Genomic DNA, 25,072 nt, shown 5'->3' with positions numbered 1-25,072 from the left:
AGCGGGATAGCGCGACCGGCTACCAACAATCCAACATCTCATGGCGCACATGAACGGATAGGAAAGCTCGTCGGCGAATGCAGGGAACCGGTATGTCGATACCGCACGTGCGCTTTTATAAAGAGCAAACAAGAAAATACTTCCGTTTAGGGGCAGATTGCGAACGTTTTGAGATTTTCGCGCTCTCCGTGGAACACAAAAATGTCAAAATATCACAAATACCGCGAGTGGATTGAAATTTACCACCCAGGCCTAGTCCTTAGCTGGCTGGAAGATCTAAGAGAGTGTGACTAGGGCCATAGGTGACATTGCCGGCCTGATTTAAAAAAAAAGCATTTTTTGAAGACATTGCTCCATACTGGAATCCTGCCTGAGTGTTGACTGGTTCACGTTATTGGAGCAGGGACAATATTGTCGATACCAGGCATCAGACTCCATTAGGGTGCCACACTGAGGTCCGGTGCCCCGCTGCGGAGACCATCAGGCTAGGTGCATGGTCCTCACCAGGATTAAATGAGGTGTAGTTTTGGAACAGGCTAAGCAAATGGGGGTGGACATACTCCTTCTGTAGGAGAAGCATCTTCTGGGTTCCAAAGTCCCTTGCCTAGCTAGATATGGCTATACACATTTATATCACTCTGGGTTTGCAAGGGGCTCACCAGTACTGGTGTCCTAATCAATCGCAGTGTCCCCTTTCAGCCCACCAAAACTTGGATTGACAGTTATGGTAGATATTCACTGGTGATCGGCACACAATATGGGGAGCCTATAGCACTTGACAATGTGTACGCCAACCACTGGGACAGAATTTCGTTGACCAAGTGATAGGTCTGTAGGGGGAACTACCCTGCAGCCTTTCAGTGATAGGAGGGGACTGGAACAATGTAATGCATCCAATGTTGGACAAGTGTGTCTTCTAAAGTGGTGTGGTGACCGGGGAGTCCAGGCTGAGTTCCCTATCATCCTCGTTGGGTTGGGCAGAAATCTGGAAGCCATATCATCCAGCAGGTACTGGATATATGCTGTCTCATAATTAGTATAGCCCTTTATGGGGACAACATCTTATTCTTCCTCGTGGACCCGGCGGCCTCAGGACCCCGCATCTTGCTGATTATGCAGATCTTTGGTGAGACCTCTGGGTTGTACGTAAATGCTGCAAAATACAAGGAGTTCATCATTTGAGGTTACTCTGGTGACTTGGATTGGACGTCAAGGTTGACAGTTGCAACTGGGGGGTTCAAATATTTGGGAGCATTTGATTCTCAACCTGGCATTGTCATAGATCCATACTCAAGCCTTGATGCTTTGGCGTTTCAAAGAGGAGGTATAGGTCTGGTAGTTTTGCCGTTGTCCGTGTTTGGTAGATCAGCAATATTCGAAATGGTCTCCCTCCCTCAATTACTCTACGAGCTTCAGAATTACCCCCACGCTATCCCTCCGTCATGGTTTAGACAAGTCAACGCGGTCCTGGGTGGGTTCTTGTGGAGGTTAGGGGTGGCATGTATTGCCCTTCGGACATGCTTCCAGTCTACATACTGAGGAGCCATTGCCACCACTGATGTGTGTTCTTACTCTGCTGCCTTTCATCTATTAATTATCAATGACTGATGGTATGGTCCTGAGGAGGACCCGGTGTATGCGACAGAGCACTGGGTGATGGATGTTGCTTTCCTGCTTGACTACCTCTATAGTGGTAGGAGGGTGGGGTTGCTTCCTCCGGCAAGCCAAGTAGTCATAGATGCATTGAAGTGCTCCCTCTGGCGGATGGGTGGTGGGGGAAACTGAGACAGTGGACACCTTTGTTGCAGGGAACTCTCCTTCACCAAGTAGCCCTCTTGGGTTACCTCCAGGAATATTCACGCTAGGACATGTTATGCGGGATACCTCTGCGCTGAAATTAGGCCTTCCCGAAGTCTTCAGCTGGATGTCAACGAACCAGCTGAAGCTCAATGGGGAGAAGACGGAGATCCTTCTCCTAGGTAAAAAGAGAGATCTGTGGCAGGATACCCATTGGCCGCCATCCTTGGGTGCTTTTCCCAGCCCGGCTACCCAAGTCAGAAACTTAGGGGTGTGCATAGATGATTCTTTATCGATGAAACAGCAGGTCAATAAAGTGGCTGGTACGTGCTTCACTATCCTCAAATGGCTGCGGAAGATCATCTGGATGCTGCCTGTGGATACCCAGAAGACCGTAGTTAATGCACTGATTACATCTAGGCTTGACTACGGTAACATCTTATATCTGGGTTCCAATTTAGCTGTGATTAGGCGGCTTCAACTTGTCCAGAACTCCGCAGCCAGGCTGCTGTGTAAGATCCCTAGGACAGCAAGGATCTCGAAGCACCTTAAGGACCTGCACTGGCTCAGAGTTGAGAACCGGGTCCGGTTCAAAGCGTTGACCTACATGTTTAAGATCAAGGCAGGGACCGCACCAAAGTACCTGCAAAAACTGGTTAGGCCCTACGTTCCTGCACGCAACCTCCATTCTTTAAATGGAGCAAACTTTGTGGTTCCTAGATTTAAACTGGCCCGAGTGGGGGGAAAGTCCTTTTCCCATCTGGGACCAGTCCTTTGGAACTCCCTTCCCTTAGCCTTACGTAAGGAGGAAAACCTCGCCAGTTTTAAGAAAAACGTTAAAACTTGGCTCTTTAATAAATAATTGTGGTCTTTGACCGGGTTGCTTTCTGTGTTTTCGGCCTCTCAGTCCTGGCACCGGGAAACTCTTTGTGGGTATCTGTGCGCATTATAAGTGCAAAAAATAAATAAATAATAAATAAATCATTCCTGGAAATGCAAAGCAACTCTCAGATGCACCCTACCCAATTTTAATATTACCTGCAGTTTTGTCACAAGATATATCCTTATCTCTGGGACCTACAGGAGCTACCAGAGTTTAACCTATTAGAGGGCAAGCTCCTGATGGGAGACTTGGGTACTCAGCAGATCAAGAAAATGCAAGGCGCCACCCCACATAAGGGGCGTGGCGCCGTTAGTGGCAGTCAAAGGGCCACAGAGGTAGGGAAATCCCTTCCGGGTCGCACGACCCGGAAGGGATATCGAAGGGAAAACAGAAAGCGTGTCTCTAACAGGGTCAGAGTGACCCGGAAGTAGTTGTGAGCGCGAAGCTTGAAAAGCCAGCGCCTCACTTTATGACCCCCTCTTTGTCCACTTGACCTCCCAGGAGTTGGACGTCGCATAAAGAAGTCACAGCGGAACAGAGTCGCGGCAGCCGGGGTGCGGGAAATTCATCCGACTTCAGGTGCAGGTGAGTGGGCCTCGCAGTGTGATTGTGTGATTGAAGGTCTTTGCGAACTGTGCGTGAGTGCGAGCATGGGCGCGGGACGGTAGAGGTGAGCGAATGTGAAGAGAAATGTCCACCGCACGGGAGAGCTTGCCTGTATCGGGTCCGGGTATTGTAGCGAGTGGATCCAGCGGTGAGTTGGTTGAACACAGCTGCGGAATGAGATGCAGGTGTGGGGTTTGAGAAGCGTTTGAGAAGCGCGCACGGGGCACTCAGAATGATCAGGATTGTAAAAAAAAATTGGCGTGAGAAGTGGCATTGGAGCAAAATAAGGGCGGGACAGTCCGTTTCGGAGCCACACAATGTAGACCCTAGCACGCTCTCAGTTTTCCTGATATTGCAACAGCGCATTGTTGCGAATGCTTCTCCTGCCTTTGATTTTTAATATTAGGAATAATAAAAGCGGACTGCTCCGCATCAATCACTTCAATGCCTTAATATACGGTTAATTAAAAGCGGAGCACGAAGATTAAAGGGGACCTCTGCGCATATATTAAGAGCGGAGCGCGCGTTGTGCTCGCACGCCCCATGTTAACCATTCGGGCATTTGACAGTAATACTGCCCTGGGAGCGCGGATGGTCGGGCTGAAATAATTAAGCAGACCGAGTGCATCGGATGCACTCTCACTACGTCGGTTACGATCATCGTTCCTAGGCAATGCAAGCGCTTAGGTCAAGACCACAATCCAAAGGCCCAACAAATAGGGCGGGTGAATATCCATGGAAGTCCGAATTTTACTTGCATTCTGCATCTGCGTAATGGGTGGGCTCAGTGAGTCTACAAGGGGTAATGAAAATAAAGTTTTGCCGACAGGTACAAATGGGTGGCTAATCCGAAAGGTGTTTTGTCATTAAAAAGTAGTGCTAACACATTTCTATCTTTAAGTGCAGAATGCCGCCGAAGCGGCCAACGAAGGGCAAAGGGGCCACAGCCAAAAGAGATGACTACCTCGCATTAACGGAGCTGCTGGCATTTACAAAGGAGAAAGGCGTCGATTGGGCATTAAAGACAATGAGAGAAGGGGCAAGAGCGGATGCCCAAGAGGAAAGAGGGCGAGGCAAGCGAGCTCGGCGCACACCGGAAAGATTTAAAGAAGCGCCGAAGGAAAAGAGGCCAGGGCAGTCGAGTCCCAACCAGCATCTTCAGGTGAAAAGGAGGTGAAAATATATCAATATCAGTCCCTGATCTACCACACTGCCTGCATTAAGGGTGTGTATGGGAGGCAGACATCAACAGCTTAGATGATGATGACTGAAAGGAGAACTGAGGGCTACCCATTTGGTGTCAATACCAGCCCTCCTCCGCTTGGTAGAACTAAAATATCTGCACAGATCCTACTTCATGAGGCGTCGCCTCTTGTGCATGGACATGATTGACTCCCTGTGTGACTCTGCTGTGGGTCGGATGAGGTTACCTTCCTCAACACAGTGTGGTGCTGTGTAGCAATGACCGTTTTTTGGAGGGACGACGTTCTGCCTTGGAAAGGTCATTTACCAAGTTAATCCTCCTCCATACCATGGAGGGAATCAGTATAAAATGCAGTTGTTGTTCCTTGGGCTCAAGTTGGCAAACAGATATATTGCTAACATGTGGAAAGCAGACACTCCTCCATCATTCAGGGCCTGGAAGAGGTGGGGGGATTACAGTATGGGCCTTGAAGTAGTGGTAATTCACGCCATGGGTTGTCCTCAAAATGCAACAATATTTGGCAGCAGTGAGCCGATTACAAGGGTATTACCTTAGCTCTGTTTTGTTCTCTAGACCCACAGCTGCACGCTGAAATACAGAACTATGGTGCCACAGCGTGAGAGATCAGGATGTGTCTAATGCCTAATCAGATTGTAGGATCTACTGGGGGATGTTGCACATGGATGGGATGTGCTGGACTGACTGTGCAAGTTTCTGTGTTGCAGTTGTTCACTGGGGTTTTATTACAATCTCCTATGTATGTTTTCAGGCCTTGCCGGCCTTTGATTTATAGCTAAAATCTAATAAAATTTGTCATGAAAAATCAAACAAACATATACATCAACAATACAAAAGGCACACTAATTAGAGCAACTAAATAGTTCAGAAACAACAAATGTGCAAGATGAGGAAACTTTGATGGATTCTCCCTACAAACCATTAAAGAAGAAACAATATACATCCTAACAATGACATAACCAAGTAAGTAACATTTATCTTTAAACTAAAGGGTAACTCTTAAAAATTTAAAATATAAATTAGCAAATAAATATTCACACACTATCCTACTTTTATCCTCTTACACAGACCTACCAATAAAAAAATATGCAACTTGTGAACCGATAAACTGCCCAAAAATGTCACTATTCACAAACAAGCAAAAGGAGATAAGAAAGTTGGTATACATAACAACCTCAACCCCTACAAACTATCAGCAAAGTACCATTTAAAAAGTAACTTATGTTTATCTTTTTCAATCAGCAGAAACAAAAGCATCTGGTGCACATCAAAACACCATCAAGGGGAAAGCTGCACAACTAGGTAAAACATCTCACTTGAACATACATGTAAGTATACAAAATAGATGTAAATGAATTTTTAAAACTTGTTAATGGCAAACGTGGAAATGTTTAATGATATTTTATAAATATGCTACTACAATACTTACAGATAAAAATACAGAGGCCGCCAAATTCATCACTTTTCAGAAAAGAAAGTAGTTAGTAAGTCACATCCAGCCAGATCGTTTAGACGCTTCCTGAGGCACAGCCGGGAAAGCTAGGAGTGTATCTCTAATTTTAAAAAATTGATTGTAATTTTTTTTTAAAGTGCTCGTTTTTAATCATTGTATTTCACTGTATTCTGTGTCATCCCTACACTTGCCCCACGGGGTGCTTCTCTCTTCCGCACTGCTACCGCTAACTTAGGTGCCATTCTTGGACCAGTCTGGGGTAATGGTCTAGTTGTTTGGAGATACCCGCCCCCAGGCACCAAGGCTATTTTAATTGCGCTGAGACCTCGCGCGCTAACCAGATCGTTTAGACGCTTCCTGAGGCACAGCCGGGAAAGCTAGGAGTGTATCTCTAATTTTAAAAAATTGATTGCTAACTTTTTTAAAGTGCTCGTTTTTAATCATTGTATTTCACTGTATTCTGTGTCATCCCTACACTTGCCCCACGTGGAGCTTCTCTCTTCCGCACTGCTACCGCGAACCTAGGCGCCATACTTGGACCAGTCTGGGGTGACGGTCTAGTTGTTTGGAGATACCCGCCCTCAGGCACTGAGGCTATTTTAATCGTGCTGAGACCTCGCGCGCTAGCCAGATCGTTTAGACGCTTCCTGAAGCACAGCCGGGAAAGCTAGGAGTGTATCTCTAATTTTAAAAAATGTATTGCTAATTTTTTAAAAGTGCTCGTTTTTAATCATTGTATTTCACTGTATTCTGGGTCATCCCTACACTTGCCCCACGCGGTGCTTCTCTCTTCCGCACTGCTACCGCGAACCTAGGCGCCATACTTGGACCAGTTTGGGGTGACGGTCTAGTTGTTTGGAGATACCCACCCCCTCTCTCCCCTATATATGACTACCATCAGTCGTCCGCGCAGCGGGCACGCCGAAGGCGCGCCAAAGGTGCGCCAAAGGCAAGCCCGTCTACGCCCGTCATCGCCACGACATCGCCTCTCGCCAGGACCCCTGGTCAAGTTCCACCAGACGCCCCGCTCTACGAGAGAGAGGTACTACTATCCTTGAACTCAAGGGGGGAGAGGTGTACGAGACCGCTGATGCAGCTGGGGGAAACTTGCTTGAACTGCACCGCTTGCCAGTTCAGAGCCCCCGCACCTGGCCGAGTAAGACAAGACAGAAAATTAGAAATTCTGGCATCGATCACGGTCCTCCAGCTAAATGTTAGATCACTTGCCAAACACTACCTAGAAGTACAGACGCTCATTATTGAGGAATCCCCTGATGTGTTCTTCATATGCGAAACGTGGTTACGAGATGATGATATGACAGGGATAATTAATCTCACTCTTCCAGCAGGATACTTAATGAAGACACTAAACAGGGACTCTAGAGGCGGCGGTATCGCGGTAATCTACAAAGCTCAATACCCCTGCTCCTTCATTAATAAAAGAGATATGTGGAGTTAAATGTGCACGTTTTAAGATTACTATCAGTGCACATTTCACACTCTCAGGATTATACATCTACCGTCCACCAGGGCCTGCCTCAAAGTTCATTGAAGCTTTGTTAGACACAGCCAATTCGCTCGTGGTTAGGTCTGCTAATTTTACAATTCTTGGGGACCTGAATCTGCACTTCGATTAGGCCCAGAGTGGAGGAGGCGAACAGGGTCCTGAAAAGACCTTGGCATAAGCTCAAACTAAAGGACTTCCACGCTTTCCTTGGAGGGGTCTCCTTGGAAGACACAGCAGATCCGGATATGGCGTACACCGCCTTCTGTGAGTGGATTACGGAAGGCCTGGATGCCTGTGTGCCAATGAAATGGACAAAGGAGCGTAGATCCACCTCCAATCCATGGTACGTCGACGCTCTGAGAGCATTGAGGAAGGAATGCAAGAGAGCCGAGCGGTCATGGAGGAGAGACTACAAGGAGGGGGACAAAGCTATTTACCTGGCTAAAATGAAGCTCTATCACAAAGCAATCTGCTCTGCTCGGGCCTCATTTTACGCGGAGGAAATACAAATCAGCTCTAACCCTACGAAATGTATCTTTAAAATTTTGCAAGAACTAAAGAACCCCAGAACTGGAGTATCTAAAATATCCTCGACACAGCAGTGTGAGGAATTAGCCACTTTTTTATCGAAAAAGTGCAAAAGATTTATAAGGCCTTTCCACAGCATGTATTAGGGCCTCAAGTCTCCGGAGAGGGTAGAGCGGATGGCCCCATCTTGGAAGCCATCCCTAAGATCTCTGACGATGCACTAGGTAAGCTATGTAGGAAGGTGAAATCTGGCTCCCCAGCAGACCCTATGAAGCCGGCTCAATTTATGGAGTCCCTGGCACACTTCCAACAGCCGCTTGGCGACATAATTAACCTATCTTTCTCCTCTGCTAAAGTACCAAGAGCTTAGAAACAGGCTTGGGTCTCCCCCATTATTAAAAAGCCCTCTCTAGATCCTTCTAAGCCAGAAAATCTTAGGCCCATCTCCCTTCTTCCATGGGCAGCCAAGATTGCGGAGGCCCATGTGAATGACGTGCTATCCCGTTATCTGAGCCACAATGACATCCTGGATCCGTCTCAGAACGGGTTCAGGCCGGGTCACAGTACTGAGTCTGCCTTACTTGCTACAGCTGAAAATCTTAGGATGATTCTTGATGCCGGTCGGAGTGCAGCACTGATTCTATTAGATCTCAGTGCTGCCTTCGACACGGTATCTCATGACATCCTCCTGTCCCAGCTGGAAGCGATAGGGATCACGGGATCCGCCCTAGAGTGGTTTCGATCATTCCTTGAGGAGAGATCCTTCTGGGTCTCGGCTCCACCGTACATCTCTAAGCCTTACCCTATCGGTCAGGGGGTCCCACAAGGCTCTGCACTTAGTCCATCTTTGTTCAATCTTTATTTGCAACCCATGGCCGATGTAGCAAAAAAGTGGGGCCTCACGCTGGTATCGTATGCAGACAATACCCAGCTGGTCATCACTATATCTGAAGGGCCATCTGCTTCGGCTACCAGGTTTAGAGATGGAATGACAGCTGTCGCCCAGTGGATGACAGACAATTGTCTGCAGCTCAATACCAGCCAAACAGAGGTTTTGCTGGCAGGGAAGATCACCGCCCTCTGGACTGAGCATTGGTGGCCGGAATCGCTGGGCGAAATGCCAACACCAAAGGCCCTTGTTAAGAACCTGGGAGTCTGGATGGACTCCTCATTAAACTTCCAGACTCACACCAAGAGAGTGGCAGCTACGTGTGTGGGCCTGTTGAGAGGCTTTAAACCCATTCTGAAATACTTTGAACCAACGGCACGTCAGCTCATCATACAAGCCATGGTCACCTCACGCTTGGACTACGGTAGCGTGCTGCTCTTGGGCGCTAATAAAGCTGAGATCCTGCGACTCCAAAGGGTTCAAAACATGGCCGTGAGAACCCTGATGGGTCTCCCTCGCTCGTGCCCGGTCAGAGCAACAATGGAAAAACTACATTGGCTCCCGATTTCATCTTGGATTCAGTTTAAAGCTCTGGTTATGGCATTTAAGATTCTTAAAACCGAGAGCCCGGCCTTACTACGCCCTCTGTTTACCTGGTATGTCCCACGGCGCAGTTTGCGCTCGCTGGGCCAATATCTTTCCGGGTTTTGGCAGCCAAACTGTGGAACTCTCTGCCGATCCATATTCGTGGCATGGAGAACATGTTAGTCTTTTGGAAGGCCATTAAAACCTTTCTCTTTCCATCACTATAGTTTTCTCCTGTGAATTTCTGGCTAACCTCTGCTTTTGTCTCTTTATCTGGTAGCGCCGGGACGCCACTTTGCTGGGGCAGCTGTTGCGCTTAAAAATCTCTTAACATAACAAATTTCTTAACATGGGCTACAGACAAGACACTATAAAATGGAAATTCATTAAATATTATTCTAGTGAATGATATGGGAGGGCAACTACAAAAGATGGGGCCAGATGTACGACCCATATTTGCATACTTAAACGGGTGTGCGACCCGTTTGAAAATGCAAAAATACCAATGGGCAATGCACAAACCCTATTTAGCGATTCACAATTTATTTGCGATTGGCTAAATAGGATTTGCGGCTGGCTATTAGGAAGGGGCGTTCCAAGGGCGTCACTTCCTAATAGCAACTCGCTACCCTATGTAAGAATGTTTTGCAACCACAATTGCAGTCACAAAACACTCACAATTTACTACTCTCTTCAAGAGGGTGGTAAAGCACTCGCAAAAGGGAAGGGGTCCCTAGGGGACCCCTTCCCCTGTGTGAATACAGGGGAAAATATTTTTTAAGGGCAGGCAGTGGTCCCAGGGACCATTACCTGCCCTTAAAAAATTAAATGAAAACGTTTAATTTTTCTTTTTTTAAATGCATCCCGTTTTTCTTTATGGAAAAAGTGCTACATTTAAAAAGACATGGGGGTCTGCTGAGTCCAGCAGGCCACCATCCCTGGGAGGGCTAGCCATTCCCAATGGGGTCGCAAATTGTGAGTGCCTCATTAATGTTCATGAGGCATGCAATTTGCAACCCCATTGGGAATCGCAAACAGTGTCTCAGACACTGTTGTACATAGCATTTTGTGACTCGCAAATTGCGACTCGCACTTGAGAAAAATTTGTGAGACGCAAAATTCTATGGTCGTACATCAGGCCCTAGATGCAGTAATTCATGTAAGGGACCATCCCCCAATGTGGCTGAAATAGAAGTACGAGAAATATTACAAGATATAAGAGAGGCAAATACTAGCTCCCAAGAACCCACAAGCAAAAGATACCGAGACAAAGATATTCCTAAACAATTAACAATTACGCTTGGGGCCCCATTACAATGGTGGCGGGACAAATGTCCAACCACCATAGTATTGGGCAGGTGTCCCACTAGCTACATGTCAGTGGTTCCACCTGCCGGATGACAATGCAACTGCCATTCAGGCAGTCAGAAAAGTGCTCTTTTGCATTGTGGCTTGTGCTGCAGCCCTAGAAAAGCCTCTGCTAGGGTGCCCCAATGTCCCAATCCGGCTGGTTTCATTGTTGTTGGACCGCCATTAAAAGGCAGTCGGAATGGGCCATCGTAATCCTTAAGGCGGTGCCCCCGTAGGCACTGCCCCAATTGTAGGGAATACAATCCGATCCATTGACTACTTAAGCCCATCCGAAGAGCCGGTCGGTCCCTCTGACCGATGTGGGCTGACTGACTGCATCATAATGCAGCAGTCATACCGCTATGCCCATAGTGAGGAACCTTTCCATTTACATGACAACATAAATAATGAGAAACAAATTTTAATATTCTCTACAGCAAACAACCTAATGAAATTTGGCCAACCTCAAACCTGGATGATGGTTGGGTCCTTTAAAATGTGTTCAAAACCATGTTCTCAGATATACACTATGCAATGTGATTACCAAACCAGAAATATCTATGTTATATGTGCCATACTACAAAATAAACAAAGCACCACTTATTTCTAGCCCTTGAACCATATAAAACATGCAACAAATACCTAATACTCCGATAAACATTAATAGACTTTGAACAATTTTTAACAGTTAAAAAATTTACAAGGCTCTTACTATCATTTCAAGTAGATGGGGACATCTAAAAAAACTGCACTAAGGGCCTGATCACAACCTTTGGCGGTGAGCAGCAGTGCAAACTGCCATGCCACCGCTCTGCCGAAGGTCGCTGTTGCCCACCAGATTACAACTGCATTGTAGACTGGCAGGTGGGAGGCATAGTGGCTATACCTCTTTCAAAGACCACAGCGGTCCTGCCAAGCATCTTGTAGCTTCTGGACCGCTGTGCCACCTCCAGGGAATGGCGGTTCCCTGGCGGTGGACTTGTAGTGATCTGACTGACCAAGCCTTAATCAGACAGTCAGGACATCGGTGCAGCGGAAGCAGGACTGCCACTGCCGCATCACAAATCTAATAGGGCCCTAAGTGAAGAATATTCCACAAACAGACAATTTACCTTTGAAATAAAAAGAAATGTTAGCACTAGCCTATGTCCATGTCACAGAGGTAGCCAGCCAATACAATCTACTAATAGAAAGCCCTTTCTACAAACAACATTAAGACACACTTAGTTCCCTAATGGACTATTTCGAAGACACTTGGGTTGGTAGCCTGCATCGCTCCGGACACAGATGCCAACCCAAATTCCAAGCACCTTGGCATAAGAAGCCAAAACAAACAATGCAGTGTAAGTATGGCACAATGCCTTCCAATCTACACTAGGAAGAACTCAACCTACACTATACAACTTTGCAGAATTATTACAAAAGGAGCAAAGCTACCAAGAATTAAGAATGGAGGAATCTGCTAGTCAAATTGGCCCTAAGCGTAGCAAACAAACCAAAGAAATGCACACCATGCTACAATTTCTAGTTACTCTTCATAAATAACAAATAACTAATTACTTAGAAATGATAGTTAAGAGCATAATATGAACTAAATCTTAACCTACCAAAGTCCTCAATAAGTGCAACAAACTCTAACCTATACCAAACCTTATTTTGAAAAATAAATATAATATTTTGTGTTAGATCAGTCAAACAACTGTTTAAATAATAATAACAAAGACTGATATAATAAAATTGTATATAGATAATTAACAAAATTCAACCAAAATAGACAAAACTAAATTAAATACATCACATAAAATAGGAATAACACATAATCCAAACAATTCCACATAACAATCCCATATATATATTACCAAAAATGTAATAACACATTTCCCATCCAAAATAAATGATAGCATTAAAACGTACTGTTCTGTAGCTGTAGATCTTCTCTGACTCCATGTTACAAAAATTCTTATTCCACCTATAAAAAGATAAATGAATCCCAAAATCCAGAAAATAAATGCAAAAATATAAGAATTCCAATCTAAATCCCTCAAAGTATTCCAGAGTATTAAGGTCCCACAAAAAGTGAAAAATGTATTTTTTTAAACAGAACTACTCCAGGAAACATGAAGAAAAGGAAACCAAACTAAAAACCATTTGTTTATTATAAACTGAACTGACAGCTTCAAATGCCCATAGAGAGCATTAGTTTACAAATTCATGTAAAAGAAATTGACAAAATCCACCCAAAGAAATCCACATTACATTCCCAAAAAATACATATGCATAACAGGTATTCATCTAAATATAACTAAAACAACACAATTGAACATAACCTAGTAATGTAATTTTAAAACTGTGTAAAAAACACAAATGAAAAAATAGCGTAAAATTGTATCAGTAATAGTTCTAAATATACCACAAACCAACAAATAACGAACTTTTAAACGTCCCTCCTAAATCCCCCTGCCTTTAATACCCTTAAATAAACCCAATTAATGATTTACCTGTATTAGGGATTTACATCTGATGACATAACCTGTTTTTTGTAGAATGCTTTTATGGTTTGCATATAAACCGAATAAAGATATTTGACTGACTGACTGACTGACTGATTTACCTGTCCAACAAATAGCAGCACCTTTCCATGGCCTGGTTCCTGGAAAGTAGACAAAAAATAACACAAATTGATACAAGCTAAATGGCCGCCAAATGAACATTAAAAAAAGAATATCCCCTCATAGGAATTAATGGGAAATGTTGTAAAAAGAAGTACAAACTATATAATAGAATAAAATATTTACTATTCACACTCCAATCCAAACCAGTTTGGGGAAGGTGTGTAACATTAAAGGGGTGACATACCATTTCCACTCCAATTAAACATTTTTCAAACAATGTATTTATAATGACATTACAATTTTCAACATAAGCAAATCCTTAAATATATTTTAAGTTAAAAAAAATATTTTCAAAAAGTGTGAAATATGTTTTTTGATAGAAACGAGTATACAAATATTTTATATCAGTATGTATATTTATATATTTTACTAAATTTTTATAATGTAAATAATTACTTTAATAATTGCAATGAATTAAAGTTTTCTTTATATTTAATATAACGAATATATACATTAAAATGTATTTTAAACTGTTATTTAGAAAATGTATTATGTAAAAATATATATTTTAGCGCGTATTATTTAACTCAAATATAAATTAGGCAGTTTACTTTTTTAAAAATCTCCCTACCCTTGTCCCCTAAAAACTCTACCTCTCACTACTAAAGAAAAAATTATATATCCATTATTTTTATACATTAATTGAACTAAAAACACAGATTTTAAAAGTGCCATAATTAATAATTGTTTTTACTTTATACAAAAATAAAAAAATATTAAACATATAAGAATCAAATGCACTACAATAAATTACATAAAAGTAACACTTACAAATGATATTGTATGCAACTATATTTTCTAATTTGGTATCTTTTACAACAATATTAAAAACAACAATTAAAATGATACTATTACCACTGATATTTCTATTGAGTATATTTCTGGCATCCTGATATTCTTGACAAAGCAATTTTTATACCATGTTTTTAACCCATTATGGCGTGGAATGAGCAGCCTTTCTAAATACATAGGGGACTGGGAAGAGCTCTCACAGCTCACAAACAAGATACCATAACTTGGTAGGCCCTGGGAAAAGTTGTATCAGCGGTCTACATCTGTACTTGCACTGATTATGTGCCCCAGTGTGTTGAGCTGCCACTGACTACAAACTGCTTGTCCATTTACTGAAAATTATTACTGCAGAATAATCCCCTAGTGGTTCTTAAAACCTATTAGGTTTTAATCATGGTTAAAGACAGCAGGGGTTGGGTTAATGACCTAAGTAGTTCACAATGCAACAACAGCTGTTCAGTTTCCCCACCTATCATCTTATTACAATACCTAAGTATAACATCACTTTAAACATTGGTTTATTCAGTTAACCTTTGTTTTATTCAGTACATTTCAGGGAGGGTGCGGGGGGGATTCAACATATTCTACCAACTCTACAATTGTCCATGGAACAGGGGTTGGACACAGGGCTTGGATAGAAGCCTAACTCTCCCACCACACCTGCCTCATGGGAACCCAATCTCTTTGGCCATGCAGGGCCTGATTCTAACCAGGTCATGTCCCCACCCAGTTACAGAAGGCCAACCATCCTGAAGGGCACAGTCTTGGGCTGTGCACAATGAGGGGGGGTTGGCTGAACGGCTCGGCCTCCAGCCAGGCCCTACACTCAACTCTGCTGCAGCCAGCCATCTTCTCTCTGCAGCTCCCCGCTGCATATAGCCTTTGGCTGTGCTCACCAGGGGGTTGGATGGAGAGCAAGGACAGAGGTCCATCCCCCCATTGGCACCCAAACACTTTGGCTCCGCCTAGCAGGGGGTTGGGCCGCAGGCCCAGGTATAATCAAACCCCCAAATGTTCACTGTAAAAATCAAAGGTTAATGACAGTTATGGTGAGCTTTGGTTATAACATCTCAACATATCTTTAGGAAAACCTCAGAAACTCACTTAAAAAACAAAATAGTAACTGCAGTTATGGTTACGAATTTAAACTGAAAAAAAAACATTTGCAAGTCATGGTTAGTAGCACAATCCAAAACTAAAGCAACAGCTGTGCAATTGATACCTTGCATAGCTATGACATCACATTATTTATTCCAATAAATAACAACACCTGAAAGCAAAATCAAATTATGCAACAACAAATAAATCAATAAATAATGCTCCATTCATTGGGCTCTATTAGTATGGCGGGCGGATCGCCAACGCCCAAACGGTGGTGGTGATCTGCCTGCCAAAACAGACCGCCCGCAGACAATTTACAGCCGACGGGAAGACTGTCCGCCGCTTTTCCGCCCAGTCGACGAGTCGACCGGGTGGAAAAGGGTTCAATATGGTGGCGGTGTCTACAAGACATCGCCATCCATATTACACTGCATGCGGGAAGCAGCCTTTCGGTGGCGGGCTTGCCACCATGGAAGGGCATGCGGTGTTCACAGTTGGGGGTTGTTGAGGGATAATAATAATACGAACAGCATGGATACAATTCCATAGAATACAAAAAAAGGAATCATGTTACAATGATAGTGCAAACAGGTGATAAAAGCGCCTATTTAAAGCACCCTCCCTATCTAGCAACGATATATTATAAATCTATAGAAGGTCTCTTGAGCTTTCTTAGCGGGACCCCATTTACCTGTCCGCTCAGTAAGTGTAATTTACATCAGGACCGGTTAGTCTCTCTGCATGCCTGGAATCTTCCAAGTGTGTTCAATTCTGGGCAGTGTGCTATGATAAAGGCGCCAGAATCCTACTCAGCTTGCAGGTGCCAAATTGTTGTGTCTAGAATGTGTTACACGGACACGCCAATAAACAGGCTCTCGCGTTATGATAACCTTGTCGGCTCAGGACTCACTGTACAGACTGGGGACATGATTTATATCTAGAGATGTCGAAAAACAAACCTTTTCTCATGTATAGAGTTTTGTGAAAGCTAACTCAGCAAAAACAGCCAAGCAGTGTCGTGTGCAAAAGCAGCAAAAAGGAAAAATGGCGTTTAAACTTCGAATAAGCCATGCTAACTTAACATGCACACCGAAAGAGGCCCATAAACCATACTACACCCCCCCATGTTTGGGGAACACACAGCACTCAGGGCAAACATGATAGAACGCAGAGTTCAAGTTCGAGGAAGACAGAACCAAGCTCAGAAAGTTTGCCAAATCTGACATTTAGGAGTGAAAAACCAAAATATATAAAAATTAGTGAATACAAAACACACATGGCTATGGTGTAGGAAAACCTCTCAGCTATGTAATGAAACAGCAAGACAAAAATTTAAATTATTCACAAGTCTAGTACGTGTCTATGAAGTAAAAAAATAAGTAATACTTCAGTCCTACAACGTGTAAACACCAAATGTGGCAACTGCTTCCAACAAGAAATCGTTGTTTTCATCCATGAAAATTTCAGCCATCCAATTAAGCAAGGGGAAAGAACATACATGTTCCTCGATTGCTGGAGCCTCTAGCATCATCAGAGGACAACTCAGGCTTACTTCAAGATAACTGCAATCCACAAAGTCATTGGCCGCAGTCCAAATGTTCCAATTGCTTAGAACCCCATGTGCCGCTGCGCAGGCCATAATCCCGGTACCAGAACAGTCTATTTCATGAGCAACTAAGGGACTCATTAGTAGATCAAAATCCAGACCAGGAGACACCGTGTCGCAGAGACACAAATCCAGGGCCCATTCGAATTCACAATCCAGGCAATGAAAAACAGGCTACACGCAAGTGAAGAAAGAGAACCGGAAGGTTAAACCATACGCTACACTCAGAGTCGCCAAAGGCAGCACTCCATAGTATTCTAGCATCCGTTCATGGAGGTGGATCAGCCGGGACTGAACGTCGAAGGGCACATACTGTGCATCCATTTTGCAATAAACAAAATAAAAGCAGAATGCCGGCGCCCAAAGCCAGGAGCAAGGGGAAACCTCCAAAGACACTCAAAAAATGAATGAAAAAATTCAGGGATCACACCGAATATAGTCTGAAAAGAGGTAACAAGGCCAGAGCATACTACTTTAAAAAAATGAGCCAAGCCAGTAGTCGATGAGGCATTCAAGATTGTGTGGATCAAAGCACCGAAGTGCAAGGGCAGGTCCGTGTTTAATAAAGCATTCACTTCTGTACGAGTATTTGCAACGTGAAGGACAAATGGAAAGGGGCGACCATTCGGTCCCCCCGAACGTATGGCAGAGTGCCTCGATCCCCCCGGGAAGCCATTTTGGGCGGGAGGCGCGTCTCGGCTGGTATGCCCGAAGCGGCGTAGCCGGGGCGCGCTTTTTCCCGCCCTAGAGTGGGCTGGCCTAGACACTGACGCGGCTGGCCACGCCCTCGGGGCAGGCAGGGGCGGGTTTACGCCCGCCCTGAAGATGGATAAAAAGGGACGCAAGACCAGAAGACATCCTCTTGTTCCTGTGCTCTGAAGCTGCACCCCCTCGCTGCACGTGAGCTCGAGACGGAACGAAGAGCCAATTTTGAGCGTTTTAATCGTTCTTGTTTGTTTTACAGTTACTTTGTTGGAGAATGTCGAAGAAGGTTGGAAAGCGTATGACTACTGACCAGATGCTGCGCGTTCTCATGAAGGAGATGTCCGAGCTAAAGAAGCGGGTGGACAAGAATGAGGAAGGGGGTCCAAAACGTCCTTTGGCGGGAGCAGCCCCGGGAGGAAAAAACAAGAGGGCCAGGAGGGGGGCAGCAGGTGAAGACATCCCGGGTCCCAGTGTCCCGCTCGAGGCTCCAACTCCCGTGCCGAAGGAGGGGAATCCAATTCCCGTTGTGGTCACCCCCGTGTCCGAGGATGATATGCCGCCCGAGCTGGCGGAACAATGGGCAGCGTGGTTGGGTAAAGGTAACGAGGGCGCCACGGCTGTCGATGCGCAGGCGCTGATAAAGCAACTGCGTGAGAAACGGGAAGCAGCCAAGGTGCCCGTGCCGGCTGCAGTAGGGGACAAGACACCAGGGACGATTGCGACCGCAGAGGCAGCGTCAGGTGCAGGTAAGCGGCCATTGCCGATCGCGAGGGATGAGTCAACACCCTCTCGGAGAGAAAAGTTGGGGCAACATGTTCCTTTGGCAATTAAGGAAAAGATTTGGGCGGGGGAGTATGTGAACATTTTCTCACTGCTTGTTGATCATTATGAAGTAGAGCATGTGAAGAGTCAGAAGGATCTCATGCATCCGAGTGTTTGGCGTGCAAAAATGGCCGCCTTTAAAGTGAATGAGAATATCGCCAATTGGGGCAATGCTTGGGGAATCTTTACATCAATCTTGGGGGAACGTAGACCTGAGTTGCTTTCCGAGTTCCCAATCTATCAATCACGAATCATGGGGTACTCGACATCGCACCAGGGTAATCATTGGTTTTGTTACGATAATCTGTTCAGAAAGGAAAAGGAGCATAATAACAGTTTAACCTGGGATTGTTATGATTCCTTGACTTGGGATACAATGAAGGAGTCAGGAATGTTGAAAATGCCGTTGGTGGGAAGTAATGTTGGCGAATCCTCCCGGCAATATGCGGGGACGCCCTTTCGATCAGGTACGGGTGCCGACGATTACTCGAAACCTGCCGGCAATACCGGAAAAAAGGGTTTCTGCTTTAATTACAACAGAGGTAAATGTACTAGACCCCAGGGATCGTGTAAATTCAAACATGAATGTAGTGGTTGTGGGTCGTCCCATCCTGAGTCCTTGTGCAGAGCCAAAACGGGTGATAACGGGGGGAGAGGAGGTGCCAAACAGGTCTAATATAGTCCGAGGGGCGCCTCTACCTACCCCAATTGATACCCTGGCGATGATTCCCTGGCTCAGTGAATACCCGGATCGTACTTCTGCTGGGGTGCTGCGGAACGGTTTTTCGTATGGTTTCCGCATCCCGGTAGGGGACTTTCAGGGTATGGAAAAGTGTAAAAATCAACTTTCCGTCCTGCAGCATACGACCGTAGTACAGGATAAGATCCGGAAAGAGGTGACTCGAGGTCGGGTCGCCGGCCCGTTTAGTTTACCCCCGGTCCAGAATTTGGTTTGTTCTCCCTTAGGGGTAGTCCCCAAGAAAGACCCCGGTGAGTTCCGACTGATTCATAACTTATCAGCTCCACGAGGTCTTTCCGTAAATGATGCAATTGATCCAGAAGTGTGTTCGGTGCGGTACGCATCCTTCGATGAGGCCGTAGCCATTTTAAATCGCCTGGGGCCCGGGGCGCTGATGGCAAAGTCAGATATCGAGTCAGCGTTTCGACTGCTCCCGGTACACCCAGACGACCAGCGTCTCCTAGGATTCATGTTTCAGGGTTGTTATTACATGGATAGGTGTATGCCAATGGGGTGCTCTATATCCTGTGCTTATTTCGAGAAATTCAGTAGTTTTCTACAATGGGTCTTCACAAAGAAAACAGGTTTCCAAGATGTAATGCACTACCTTGATGATTTTCTGTTTCTTGGGGCAGCCGGGGATCTTGAATGTGGCCGGGCCTTGGCCGATTTTTGTGTGTTAATGAAACAGTTCGGTGTGCCATTGGCGCCGGGTAAAACAGTGGGTCCTACGACTTGCCTCGAGTTTCTGGGGATCGAGTTGGACTCCATTGAAGGGTGTTTCCGTTTGCCAGCTGAGAAAGTGTTGAAGTTCAGGGCTGCGCTGCAAGTGTGTATAAAGGCTTCAAAAGTTACGCTGCAACAATTACAGCAGTTGGTGGGACAGTTGAATTTTGCCCTGAGGGTAATACCAATGGCCCGCCCCTTTTCCCGTTCAATTGCCCAAGCGATGGTCGGCCTTAAAGAGTGCCATCATCGCACGAGACTATCGGCCGAGATCCGCCAGGACATGCGTATCTGGTTAGCATTTCTGGCGGACTTCAATGGTAGAATCGTCTGGAATGAACCAGCCGTGTCTTCTGAAGAGCTGGGGCTGTGGACAGATTCAGCAGGAAGCATAGGTTTTGGCGCCATTTTCGGCACAAAATGGTCGGCACAAAGATGGCCGACATGGTGGCATGAGAATGGTCTGACGAGTAATATTGCTTTCCTGGAACTGTTTCCCATCTTGGTGGCCTTGAGAACATGGCCCGATGGGTTCAAAGATCACTCTGTCATATTTTGGTCTGACAATATGACCGTGGTCGATTGCATCAATAGTCAGGCAGCACGTTGTAAACTGATTTTGAGACTGCTTAAGGAAATTGTTTTACTATGTATGCAATTGAACGTGCTATTCAGAGCAAAACATGTTCCGGGGGTGATGAATCAGGCGGCTGACGCACTGTCTCGTTTTCAAATGCAGGCTTTTTCGGGTTTCCTCCCCTCAGCGGACCCAGGGCCGGCACCCTTTCCCGAAGCTCTCTGGTCTCTCGGTGCCCTGAACTTCGTCACCTCGTGGGAGAGAGTCTAGCACCAAGGACGAGGAAGGCATACGAAGGGGCGTTTCGGGCCTATTTAGCCTTCTTGGGGAATGATAGAGAGCGACTTTGGGGTCACGAGGAATGGGTAGTGAATTTCCTGATGTCCTTACGTAAGGCTGGGAAATCGGTGGCTACGGCCCAGAGGCATCGTGCTGCCATTTCCTTTGTTGCCAGAGCACACGCTATCCAGGACCCAACAGCGTCTTTCGTTGTACAGAAAGCGCTGCGTGGGTGGCAACGCCTTGAGGGTCGCAGAGTAGATGAAAGGCGCCCGATAGGTTTGGATAGATTGTCCCAGTTGTTGGCCACACTCCCGGCCACATGTTCATCTCAGTTTGAGGCGGTGCTGTTCCGAGCCGCTTTCACGCTAGCATTTCACGGAGCAATGCGGGTAAGCGAACTAGTGGCAAGGAACAAACTGGATATGGCAGGGGGTTTGTGCCAGGAACACGTTCAGATCAGGGGAGAAACAATGACTGTCTCCTTTGTAAAATCCAAGACTGATCAAGATGGGATGGGTGACTGCGTCATCATACACAGGATTCCTGGGTCCTCCATATGTCCGGTAAAGTGTTTAGAGGATTACCTAGCACGAAGGGTGGCATCATGGGGGGGGACTTTGTTAAGACACGCTGACGCCACCCCACTGACGAAATTTCAGTTTCAGCGGGTGCTTGCGATGTCAATTGCCGCTGCGGGCTTGAACCCGGGCGAATTTGGGACCCATTCCTTTCGGATAGGGGCTGCTACGGAAGCTACAGCCAGGGGTCTTAATGTTGAGCAAGTGAAACGAGTGGGGCGTTGGTCCTCCAATTGTTACAAAAGATACGTGCGGTTGCACATGTTGTGAAGCTGTAATAATGTACTCACGCTTCTTGTTTTTGTTTACTTTTTCAGTTACGCAAGCCTACGAGGCGGGGCGGACTATGCAGTCGACCCTACACCGGGCCAGCGGTCTGACATCACCGGCTGTGAAAAAGGAGGTGTGGGTCGTGGGCCACTCATACGTGAGGCGTGCCGCAGACGTATTCAAAGCAGGTGACATGATTCACGTAGCTGGGGAATACGGGTACAGGATGTCCTTCTACGGAAGGGGCGGTCTCTGTATTGACCAGTTTCAAACATTTTTCGAGGGTTTGTTAGGGCGGACAAGGTCACCGCCGTCTATAGTTATAGTGCATGTTGGGGGTAATGATTTAGTCACCATCGGTAGACGACTACTCCTGGAGGCAATGCTTTCCACCGTAAGTTGGTTGGCGAGGAGAGTTCCGGGGTGCACGATTGCATGGTCCCATTTGATTCCACGAAAGGTGTGGCGGGGGGCTATCTCTATTCCTGCTTTGAACCATTCTGTTAGAAAGCTTAACAATAAAGTGAGTAGGTTGTTCCGTTCCCGGACATTGCATTCTATTTCTCATAGCTGTATTAATGATGACAGTATGTATTTGGGGGATGGTGTGCATTTGTCTTGGGTGGGGAATGAGTTACTCTTAGGTGACTTCTTAGCATGGTTGAAATCGTTGAAGCATGACCTTTAGGTAGGAGTTGTGTGGGGGGTCCGGATAGCCGGTCAACTATCCGGCCTGTGGCGGTAAGGTCATGATCGGTGAGCACTAATTGGAAGATCCCTATGAGTGGGCGTCACCCAACACGGATGGGAGCGCTCGGGAGAGGTGGCCTTTGGCCCCTCAACGGGGAGGCGGTCCCTTCTAAGGATGGGTCGCCGAAAGAAGAGGAAAGGCGGTCAAGGCCCCTTCCTGTGTAGGAGGGGTTACAGCCCCCTCCTGGGGAATTTCCCGGGGCCAGTGACATCTGCGACGGCAGATGCGGTAAGTTGTGTGGGGTTGGGGGGAGGTCTACGATACCTTCTAGATACCTCACACGAGTCTTCGAACGACCTTTAACTGGCGTCGAGGTGATAAGTGCCCCCGTCAAGTCAAGGGAAATTGGTAGTAGTTGCACTTGAGTACGCCTCAGTGCTGTCGCCCCTCCAAGTGGGGGGGGTATGTCTGGTTAGGGATCTTGACACCGGTTACGACCTTGCCGTTGGCCCTTAAACGTTAGGATGTACAATTTCAATATTTCAAGTAAATGTTTTGTAGGATGTTAGTTCGGCTAGGAGAACCTCTGTATTAGAGAATCTGTTAAGGTTAGCCAAACATCGCAATGTGGTATGAAATTGTACATTAATGTTTAAATGTTTTTAATTTTTTGTTTTAATAAATACGGCCGGGAGGGTCACTCCCTCCCACTTCCAAAAACTTCAAGAACCGTTTCCAGTTTCCCTTCTTTGGGGATTGTGTTGAGAGGGGGTGGCGGGTATCTCAGCCATATGGAAAGGGGCGACCATTCGGTCCCCCCGAACGTATGGCAGAGTGCCTCGATCCCCCCGGGAAGCCATTTTGGGCGGGAGGCGCGTCTCGGCTGGTATGCCCGAAGCGGCATAGCCGGGGCGCGCTTTTTCCCGCCCTAGAGTGGGCTGGCCTAGACACTGACGCGGCTGGCCACGCCCTCGGGGCAGGCAGGGGCGGGTTTACGCCCGCCCTGAAGATGGATAAAAAGGGACGCAAGACCAGAAGACATCCTCTTGTTCCTGTGCTCTGAAGCTGCACCCCCTCGCTGCACGTGAGCTCGAGACGGAACGAAGAGCCAATTTTGACCCACCCACCAGCCCCTGAGGACAGCTAGTTGTTTTAATAAATTTGATCAATGATTCTATTTCGTTTTCAGGTTATTGTAGTGTTGTGTTGACATTGAATGTGTAATAAAGATTGGTCTAATTTTACAAGTTTGTGATTAAAGAACTTCGGTTGTAAGGTCCATTTATAAACAGGTTTTTCGGTCATAGTGGCCAATGTAGTTTCGTTAGTTATCATTTGTCGTATTTAATTTTTTGGTCGGGCGGTAAGGTCATGATCGGTGAGCACTAATTGGAAGATCCCTATGAGTGGGCGTCACCCAACACGGATGGGAGCGCTCGGGAGAGGTGGCCTTTGGCCCCTCAACGGGGAGGCGGTCCCTTCTAAGGATGGGTCGCCGAAAGAAGAGGAAAGGCGGTCAAGGCCCCTTCCTGTGTAGGAGGGGTTACAGCCCCCTCCTGGGGAATTTCCCGGGGCCAGTGACATCTGCGACGGCAGATGCGGTAAGTTGTGTGGGGTTGGGGGGAGGTCTACGATACCTTCTAGATACCTCACACGAGTCTTCGAACGACCTTTAACTGGCGTCGAGGTGATAAGTGCCCCCGTCAAGTCAAGGGAAATTGGTAGTAGTTGCACTTGAGTACGCCTCAGTGCTGTCGCCCCTCCAAGTGGGGGGGGTATGTCTGGTTAGGGATCTTGACACCGGTTACGACCTTGCCGTTGGCCCTTAAACGTTAGGATGTACAATTTCAATATTTCAAGTAAATGTTTTGTAGGATGTTAGTTCGGCTAGGAGAACCTCTGTATTAGAGAATCTGTTAAGGTTAGCCAAACATCGCAATGTGGTATGAAATTGTACATTAATGTTTAAATGTTTTTAATTTTTTGTTTTAATAAATACGGCCGGGAGGGTCACTCCCTCCCACTTCCAAAAACTTCAAGAACCGTTTCCAGTTTCCCTTCTTTGGGGATTGTGTTGAGAGGGGGTGGCGGGTATCTCAGCCATATGTCTCACGCGCAGATATAAGGGGAACGTCCTTCTGGGACAAAAGAGCTCTTATTCTGCTTATCTTGTTGAACTCTGCTTTCAAGGTCGGAATCGAGGGCCAGATGGAAGAATCAAGCCTGCCATGTGGAGGAGGGAACACGCTGGGAAACGGGAACAATGTAAGCAATACCGGCGTGCATCCCACAACACTCTTCATTGTTTAATAATAAATAACTACCATTAGCAAGCAGTGTGAATGTAGGTGTAATGGCCAGGACTGGGGTGCCTTTCAAAACACACGCTAAATTTGGCGCAAGCACATTGCAAGAGCATTGCAACTGAATATTTCTGCATGTTAATGAATGATCGGGTGTGGAGACACAATCTTCCCCATTCAAAAACACTTCTTTACCATCCCTCAAACATCTGTAAGTGAATGGGAGGTTCCAAACTTCATGTAGGAATGCACCACACAGGGGCTCAAACTTGCCTATAGCAAAATGTTTCATGCAATTCTCAAATTTGAAAAGAGAGAATGGTAAGGTTATTAACCTGTGGATAAGCCAAACAGCCAAATTTGCTACTGAAAAAGCCAATGGTTCTAA

The sequence above is a fragment of the Lissotriton vulgaris genome, chromosome 10 (assembly GCF_964263255.1).
Source record: "Lissotriton vulgaris chromosome 10, aLisVul1.2, whole genome shotgun sequence".
NCBI lineage: Eukaryota > Metazoa > Chordata > Amphibia > Caudata > Salamandridae > Lissotriton > Lissotriton vulgaris.
The sequence above is the reverse complement of the archived record's forward strand: the minus strand, read 5'-3'. Positions refer to the sequence as shown.